Source organism: Anas acuta, chromosome 1, assembly GCF_963932015.1.
Source record: "Anas acuta chromosome 1, bAnaAcu1.1, whole genome shotgun sequence".
NCBI classification, from domain to species: domain Eukaryota; kingdom Metazoa; phylum Chordata; class Aves; order Anseriformes; family Anatidae; genus Anas; species Anas acuta.
Window position 1 is genome coordinate 43594094 of NC_088979.1, and position 10004 is coordinate 43604097.

Here is a 10004-nt window from a genome sequence, read left to right on the forward strand (position 1 = left end):
TTCCCAGAAATACAGATCCTGGTAATGTAGAATAAGCAAACCCAGGAACTTACAACACATAACCCAAGAAGAATACTAGCAATTAGTTTTCTTTTTCACAAACAAAATGTCATAAAATAATTTTTAAAAAATGGCAAAGGAATTAAATTCTTATGTTGTCTCTTTAAAAAAGAGAGTCTGAAAACATGTTGTTAGTGGTATTGAGGAGACGATAAAAATGTATTGCAGCTACTTATTATGGTTACTTTGATACATATCCTTGGTTAGGGACATGGGAAATCAAGAATGCAGACTACTCCTACTCATGCACTAAGCTCCAGTTATCTGTGTATTAGTATTTTTTTCCTATACTGGCTGATGGAGTTGGGTATATGTTATATAAGGTATATTCAGTCTATTCTAGGTATATTTGTTATATAAATAGGGATTTCTCCTGGTTTTATAGTGCCATGCAGAGCTCAGACACTCCAAGAGTTGTCATGGAATGCACTCAGAACATCTCTTCTTTTCTTATGATGCCCAGGGGAGTTAGGCTGATAAATTTATTTAAACTTCTACTGTTGATGTAAAACAAAAAGAAACTAGTGTCTTTTGGGGAACTCCTTGTGATTGCGACATAGGAATCGTTAGGAATATTTTATCAGAATAATGTGCAGAATTTGCAGAACTGTGGAGTGGCCCTGAATGAGAGAGAGGACTTGAAGGAATATCCATACAGCTCTGAGTAAACCTTTCGATCTTATATTTCCTGCTGTGTGTGCACCTCACCTTTTCTGGATGAAAGAAAAAAGGTGAGGTAATGTGAGGGAAGAATTTTTAAGGATACAGATAGCTAGCTCCAGAACTTGCACAAGAAGTTTTGTTGATTTGCAAAAGAACCTTGCCCTCACAGAGACACACATTATGTGTAAAAATACCCAATTGCTAAGATACATTCAAGTACATGAGACATTGCTGTGGCTTCTGGAATCCAGTACTTTTCCAGGGGTTGCGTAAATTGTACAGCTTTGCCACAAGCATTTGGAAGATTGCTGTGTTTGTGTGTTAAACTTCTTCAGAATGTGAGAGAAGCTCTTCATCTCCATGGATTATTTTGTCCCTGATGAATGTTTGGGGCTGAAGTTGGTAAGAGTTGATATTTATTGTTGTTACAGAAGTAAGTATGAATTTAAAATGTAAATCTCTGTGCTTGCTAGCTGGGGGTCGTATGGTCACATTTAATTGGTTTGGGTAGATTGTTTGGTCTGTGTATTTCAGTCATTTTGACATTGCTGTGGCCTTCTTACAAACAACTAGGGAGCTACAAATGATTAAACAAATTCTGAACTGTCTCAGATATACATACAAGTGGAGACTTCAGAGCAGAGCAGTCAGACCTGCAGGCGGCAAAGCAAGCCATTAAGAAGCAAAGCAATACCCAGTACCAAAGTAAAGAATTTAAACTACATTGCAAGCAGAGCTTCATTGTCAGTGCTATCTTCTGCTTGCCTCACCCCTCTTGTTTCCCTTTTCCTTTCTCCCCTTTGCCTAAATCATTGGGGTTGCAACTGCAAAGCTTTGCTTCAGGTTCTGCCATGCTACACAACATAGCCCCAAGCGTAAAATGGATGACCTGTGCTTGACAATCAGTCTGACAGGCAAGGCAGCAGCAGGAGAGAAAGTTGAGCCCTGCTCTGACTCCCTCAACCCCCTTTTTTATGGGGGCAGCCAACTTGTCAGTAGCAAGCTGATAGATTAGACCAGCCATCTCAAGCAATGTCAGCCAGGAACCCTAGGATTTTATACAGCCAGCTCAGAAACACATCCCAACAAATATCCATTCTGTAGCACCTCTTTATAAGAGCCTCTTAAACAATTTATTCTTTGCAGTCCCTGATTCCCATGCCTTTCTTTTCGGTTTCTGACATGACATCTGCCAATATATACATTCTGTCTGCAGCAGCTTCTGTATACTAATGTATGTGCTCCTGGGTGAGAGTTAGATCCTTCAGGTTTCAAGATGCCTTGCAAGAAAAAGGGAGTTACTTTATTTTATTTTTATTTTTTTTGTCTTCATTGCTTCTTCAAATTACAGCATAGTTTGCATCTCTGATTTTTTTTTCTTGTTTTCTTTGTTTTTTATTAGTTTTCAAGCTCAGTATTCTGGAAACTGCAGCTGAAGAGGAAGCAAGAGAACAATGGATTTCTTCATAGTAATGTTTTCTTTAGTTTAAAACAAATGCTTGTAGATATTCACTGAATGGCACATGGCAGTGGAACAATTTGGGGAGATGGTTTGAAGCACACTAATTCTTAGCCCAAAAACTGTTATTTTCTTTACTGACAGGTCCAGACTTCAGATGTATCTGTCATTGGGAAAAGAGATGTTATTTCTGGCCTGTGTCAAAGAATGGAGTTCCATCAAAGTTCACAAAGAAAACTTTTAAAGGACGGATGACAAACACAAGGGATTAATATGTACAGAGTCAACCTGCACAATTTGTCATCCCAATCAACTTGACTGACTAAATTAAATTCTTGTTGCCTGACAAATTAGCATCAACTCCCAGTACCGTGCAAAGATCAAAATGATTCTTTATAAGTTCCTAGTGTCATTCTAATTCAGCTAATAGTCACAAATTTGCTTCCCTGCTCTTTCCAAAGTTACAGTTTTGTTTTTGTGTGATTTTTTTTTTTTTTCCAGCAAGAGTATATAGAGTTGTTAGGCACCTTACATTGATGTCACAGGGAAAACATCTGTAGGATTCTGAATCTGAGTCATGTAGCAAGAACTGAAAAGTGAGTTAAAGAAACATTTACCATCTGACATAGGGTGTTTTTAAGTGGGTTTTATTTTTTTATTTTTTCTCCATTTGATAGCTTCCTAAGACTACTATCTCCTAAGATTGCCCCTCCTATTCTGTGAGGGGCAATAAGGAGATTAAAATAACTTTTGCTCTTTTATAAAGCTTTTATATGGCTGCCAGGATACAAAGAAGCCCAAATATTCTATCACTTTTTATTTTCTGGACCATCTATGAGAAAATGCATCTACTTTAAGCTATAATAATTTCACTCAAACCTGTAATAAAGAAAGTGGGCAGCATTTTCCATTACTCTTCCAGGTCAGTTTTCATGGTGATATCCCTGTTTGCCAAACTGAAGAGATCCTCACATAATTTTCTTGAGATGCCTGGTAGAATGATTTGCTGAGCAGCGTGCTTGAAGTTGCTGTAAATTTTAGTGGCATAATCACAGTTGTGGGCTGAAATCTTTCCGTGAGATGCCTCTCTGTACTCCTCCCCGTGGAGCAGGTCCTATTGGTATATGCAAGAGGTGATACCCATCACACTTCAGTGAGCTCAGAATAGCAAGTGGAAATAGATCGTTGCTAATGTGTATCTTTTGCTCTGGGTAGCACTGTCTGGGGTATTTGCTATGGCCCTGGCATTGCAACTCGATCCACAGAATGTCTGACTGAGCAAGTTGCCTCACAGTTCACTTAAACGATTGCTTTCTCTCCAGAGGGTTTATTTTCACATTATAAATAATTAAACTGTGTAATTCGTTGTCACAGGATATTGTGGAGGCCAAAATGGGTTCACATCCTTCAGCATCTGTTAAAGACAATCATTTGGATGCAATCTCTGATGTAGAAAGTACACTGTCAGAGCTGTATGGGAAGTATCAGGGGAACCTTTACCCTATGCATGCCTTTTTTCCTAAGCATCAGTTACAAGCCACTTTTCATGACAGGCTGTTGAGCTGAATGGATCTCTGGTATTAGTCAGTTTGGCCAATTTTATGTTCTTATTATGGTAGAATCAGGCTTAACTGCATTTGACAGTACTTATCCCCCTAAATAGTCTTACTGACATCAGACGGAGTTTACATTTACTACCAATTGCATTTTACGGGTTGCAAGATCTATGTGTAGTGAAAAGGATTAAAGCTTGTATGAGCTTCAGTGGGATTTCTTGGCATACATCAATATATTTCAAACACGGCATTTGATCATGTTTTTTTTTCTTTTTTTTTTCTTTTTTTTTTTTTTTCTGAGTTTCTAGTTTCCTCTCTTAGTTGCCATCGCCATGAAAAAAAAAATGTTTTAGAGATCTCTCCACCACCACCAGATGAAAGGGGCTCCATTGTGATTCAAAGCAGCAGTCTGGCAGTCAAAGGTTTGAGCTGAAATCCTGACTGCTCAGTTGCTGAAGTCAAAGAGAAAATGATGATTAATTTCTGCAAACTCATCATTTCATGACTGCTTTCAAGTCCCAGTTATCCCACTGGTCTATTACATTTGATCTTGGCAACAAGGGGTTCAGTGTCTAGGAGTCACTTAAATTCACTGTGTTTAAGCTTCCCTTTTTGCTAAGAATGGTTACAAATGCTGCCTTGTTAACATATTTGTGAGTGAAAGTTGATATTCGTTATGCAGAAAGTACAACACAATCCCATGGAGGAGTGTTCAGTCAGGTATAACATGTGCTTACATCAGGCCTCATAAGAATTTTGTTTATATTAGTTGGCCTGTGAGAAATTCCTGTTCCCAGCTGTGGGTGTATTTCCTGATCACAGATCTGTGCCCTTTTTCTCTTCCTCTTTCTCTTCTTTTTCCCCCTTTTTCCTCAGAAAGGAAGCCTAGTCACGGGGGCCATGTGGGAGCTTCAGTGTGCTCCAGTATTTTCCCTAGTACAGCTGATAAGGGGACACACATTATTAATAGTTGGTGCTTACCCTAATCGCTGTTCCTAGACTGCCTACAATCATGATTTATTAGACCTTGGTACCCTGGTTTGAGCAGAAAGGGTCATAGCACATAATCTGTCTGCACATAGCTGGGGACTGTCACCATGCACTGATAATGCAGTGGACAAAATACAATGTGTTAGTCATCTAAATTGAATAGCAATGCATGACAGCACATCTCATAGTACTCGGGTCTAAGTTCAAACCCATTTTACTGTGAATCAACTCCTGAAAAACACAGCTATAAAAGTGTAGATTAAAAGGTAAAGATGATCTTAAAGTGGGCATTTATCTAATTCTGATGACAAGAAAAGAAGGGAGAATGCTGGTCAGTGCTCATTATTCTGAAGAACAAAGTTGCTGCTCATTATTTCACCTTGGCAAATTGTGCCTGAGAGGAAGCTAGAACAGACCAAGCTCTGTAAGACAAAAAGAGGAATAGTCAAGGAAGGAAATAATAATCATGGAGAAAGTCTCATTTACTACTTTGTTTTTATGTGTGTATTGTTCTAAATCTTAAGATGTTGCTATATTTAACAGACTGTTTACAATTCCTGCAGCCTATCCTCCAAGTTTAGGACATATAACCAACTTATCCACTAGCATGAAATGCTCTGTGGGAATCTCTTCCTGTCTGGTATGTAGGTCAACAGGACAAAAGCAACACAGGTATACAAGGAACTCTTCTATTCAGCAATGAATCAAAAAATAAATAAATAAAAGTTAAGGGTTTTCTTTCTTTATTTTTTTTCATTGTGGGAACATAACTGAGTTAACACAGAGCCTTTCCTTTTGTCATTCTTGCCCATATTCTTCACAGCTAGCCTCTAATCCTCCTTTGATCTTCCCACTATTTATTGCAAGTCATCCACAGAGCTCTGTGATTTACAAAGTTTCTAGGGCTTATTTTCAGTGAAGGACCGTCTCCAAGGCTATGGGTAGAAAACCTCTTTCAAAAATGAGACAGAATGCAACTCTGATGCATTCTTGGTTCTGAGAACCAAGAAAAAAATATGTTTTCCCACTTCTTAATAAAGCGGTAAGGTTCTTCTCTTTTCCAGCCTTTTCTTAAACAAAAGAGGCAGATGAAGGACCTGATTATTGATTATGTAATACATGCATTTTCTGAGGCAACAAGAGGTCAAAGAGCACTTTTGGGCAACTTCTGTCAAGAAATAATCTGAAAAAAAGTGATGAAAACATGAGGATAAGTAAGCTTTAAAACTAACTTTGTTGCCCTTGGCTGCTCAGTGATGGAAACATGAGACAGGTTTTTATCTTTGCACCATTACCTGCTAGGAAACCTTTGGTACATTTGCAGTCACCAACCCCTAAGATCTTTAATAATGTGACAGATTGACAGGTCCAGTTGCAGTGGAAGCTCATGCAGTTCTGCACAGTACCAGCTGCATGACTGTGCTTTCAGGCTGACAGCATCAGTCTTACCTGACAATCTCTCTGTTAACTTCACTGCCAAATAACATTTCAAGTAATAACTTTAAAATAATATGGTCTCTGAGTGAAATGGTCACCTCTAAAGGGGCTTAAAGAACCAGTGACTTGTCCAAGAACAAAATTTAGATTCTGGGCATTTCATTATAAGGATAGGGTCTGCGAGTATAGGATCTGACAATCATATTTACTGTGCTGTGTGCTGCAATTTTATTGTTATAGTTCAGGCAGATACACTGTGGAGGTACCTGAAAAGGCACAATTTGCATATCGAAAAGATACAATTTGCATGTTTATGAGGAGGTTTTTTATTGTAATGACATGGATAACGTCTTAACTCTTTATATTATCAGAAATAAAAAGGGAATGTGTCACAAGAGTATCTTCAGAAAGAAGATTAGACAGAAAGAGGACATAAGTCTCAGCAGAAAATAGCATAGAGAATCGCACAGCACCATGTACAATTGATCGATTTCTGATGCTCTAGTTCACCTGAACTTAAGAAAAAAAAGAAAAAGCAAAAGTGATTGAGAGGAAATATATACTTGCCCTGACTAAAATGAAGGAATTAGAAGGCTACTAACATGTACAGCAACAATATTTATTTGAGCCCAAAATTAACATAAGGTATCGGTAGAATATGTAACCCAGTGCCCTGCAAAGTTTCACATTCTCCATCTCAGTAGCTTCTCTGGGTTAACTAATTAGCACAAAGGTCATTATTCTAATTTTTCCAGTATCAACAGAACATTAAAGCAGCACATTTCTGATTATGTTGTTAGATGAAGGATGCTGCAGTTGAGCTGAAGTTTCAGTTTCAAACAGACTATTGCTGAAGCCCATTAAATTTAGCAAGGGAATAAACTAGTGTCTAACAACTTTTTTTTTTTTTTTTTTTTTTTTTCTGAAAAGAGAAAAAATAGCCATTATGAAAGCACACAGTGAAGAAGAAATGGAAATGGGGATAGCCTTTATACTTTAATCAAAGCTGCATCTGCAAAATTCCATAGCTTAATGATATTAGTCAAAATGCCAAATCCTAAAACAATAAAATGCCTCTGGATGCAAAACAGCCGTACAGGTAAGTGGGTGTGTTGTAGTGGGGTCTGTATGACCACACTGCTCTAGCCACTTAGCTTAATTGGGAATGTGTCATATTGGATAGTGCTAGTAGGAAAACTATATTTGCTTAATTTCTGCTTTCTTTAAATCTATAACAGAGTTAGGACAAGCACTCAACAGTGCAGGGGGTTGCCTGAGAACAATTGTGAATCTTTCTGTGAGGTTTCTACTGATTGCTTTCATTTGCACCAGAAATATGTGAAACAAGAACAATATTTTTTCTTGAAAGATTGATGGCCTTTCTTTAGATTTTGGCAAGGATAAAGCAGTTCTGATATTAAAGAGAAGAAATAATGTTTTTCTATGTCACTTGAGTTTTGGCTTGAATACTGCTGGAAGGCTAATATGATTCTTATTTTAAATAAATAATTTCTCCATGTCCTCTAAGTAATTGATTTCTAAGGCTTCAAGGGATCATTCTATTCACCTCATTTGATTTCCCATTAACACCATATAATGCAGACTTTCAGTTCCAGGAATTATTGCATCAAACACAATTTTTGATTGAGCTGAAACATACCTCCCAAACTGACATTACAAGTAAACATACAACCTAAAGAATTCATATGAGGAAAGTCGATGCTCTGTATCTGATTCTGTTGCACAGAAATGGCTAAAGACAATTTCAGATTTGATTGAACTAGACAAAGTAGAGGTGAACAAATTAGTGTGACCCTATGCCTTCGGGGTTCTCTAGATCTCTGTTGTCAGGAGGAGAGATAAGTGTCAGAAACAAGTCAAGAAAGTTCTACAGATAATTTTGTGACCAAGTTGCTGGATACACTGGCTGAGAGAGGTGCTCTGCTAGATCAGTTACTCATGAATAGGAAGGAGCTTGCTGGGGATGTGAAAAGCGATGGTAGCCTTGGTTGTAGTGACCATGAGATAATAGAGCTGAAGAACATGAGGAAAACAGCTATCAAAATAATGACCATGGACTACAAGAGAGTGAACCTTGGTTTGTTCTGGAAACTGATAGTCATGGGAGGCTGCCATAGAGCTTAAAGGGGCCAAGGATTGCTGGTTGATCTTCAAGAACAACCTTCTCAAAGCACAAGAGCACTCCATCCTGATGTGCAGCCAGTTGAGCAGAAGACCAGCCAAAGTGAAAGGGTACCTCCTGGCTAAGCTGACCAGGCAGACGAGGATGATACAAGGAAAGTCAAATCTCAGCTGCAGCTGAGAATGTGATGCACAACTAGAAAGGTCCGACTGATACTTCAGCAACAGAGGAAAAACATGGAAATTGAGGTCTAGTACTGAATGGGGTGTATGAGGAACATGACAAAGGTGGAGATACTCAGTGTTTTATTTGCCTTTGTTCTGGAAATTAATTCTTAGTTAGTCTGTATGGTTAGCCATGGTGGAAGACTGAGCAAACTGAACACAAACAACTCCCTGGAGATGGACAGGTTGAAACTCAGGTTTTGTCAATATTACTGTGAGGCCCATTTATAATGTTCTTCAAAGTGTTTGGCAATCAGAGGGGCTTTCTGAAGTCTGTCCACCTTCAGGAAAAGAGTAAAAAACAGGACAGTAATGACAGGAGGGTCAGCCTCAACTCAGTCACTGTGACAATTATGGGGACAGTCTTCATGGAAGCTATTTCCATGCAAAAGAACAAAAAATTGTTCAGGAAGCAGTCAACGTAGATTTTCCTAGTACAAATAATGTCTGACTGGCCTGGTTGTTTTCTGTAATAAAAGAGTAGCTGTGTAGACAAAGGGAGAGTAGAGCATGTCATTCATCTTGGCTTTCCAAGCCCCTTGAAATAGTGTCCCATGGTAACCTTGTAGCCAAATTACAGACTGGAGGGGTAGATGGAGTACCTGTGTGAAAAACTAGCTAGACCATTGGGCTCAAAGCACTACCAGACAGTGGTTAAAATCTAAGTGGTAGCATAAGAAGTATAGTATTCCTTGGGGGTTAATATAGGGCTCAAAACTGTTTAGTGTTTTCATCACCAGTCTGGACTATAGGAGTGAACGTACCCTCAACAAGTTCATGGATCACAAAATTGTGATGAAGGGCTGGTGAGAACATCTGCCATTTGTAGGAACCTTGAAAAGCTGGAAGAATGGGCTGAGAAGAACCTTATCATGTTCAGTAAAGACTGATGTCGAGCCCTGAATGTGGAGCAGAACAATCTCATGCAGCAGTGTCCCATAGTACAGAGGAACCCAGGGTCCTGGAGGACAGCAAGATGAACATGAGTCAGCATCATGCATTTATGACAATAAAGGCTAAACATGCTGGGCTACCCTGGCAAAAGCATAAACAGTAGGTCAAAGAAAGTGATTATTATCCTCTGCATGGCAGTTGTGAGGCCATGTCTGGAGCTGTGTCTACTTTTGCTACCCTCTGTCCTATATAGGAAAGGATAATCTGAAGACAGTCTAGTGGAGGGTCACTACAGTGGTTAGGGAGCTAAATCACCTGAAATGTCTGCAAAGTCTATGACTCTCAGGAGGAAGGCTAAGTTTGGGGTATCTCTGCAGTCTTCACTGTCTCTAGGGGAGTTAAATACAGATGGAGTCAGACTTCTTAAGGAGGCACAATGAGAGGACAAGAAGCAATGGTCACAGAAAATTTTTCATGGTGAAGGTGGCCAAGTACAGAAGAGAGTTGGTCAAAGAGGCTGTGGATACGCTGTCCTTGAAGATTTTGGAAACACATTGGACAAAGTCCTGAGCAACTTG

The 10004-nt window shown here is 38.9% G+C and overlaps 1 long non-coding RNA gene across 1 annotated transcript; it reads left to right on the forward strand.

The window, feature by feature from the left end:
• Nucleotides 1–852: 852 nt before the first annotated feature.
• LOC137853749 (uncharacterized) lies at nucleotides 853–9711 on the forward strand. Its single transcript, XR_011094694.1, has 3 exons — nucleotides 853–1125; nucleotides 2126–2192; nucleotides 2327–9711. It is a non-coding gene; the product is annotated as an uncharacterized lncRNA (long non-coding RNA).
• The last annotated feature ends 293 nt before the right edge of the window (nucleotides 9712–10004 follow it).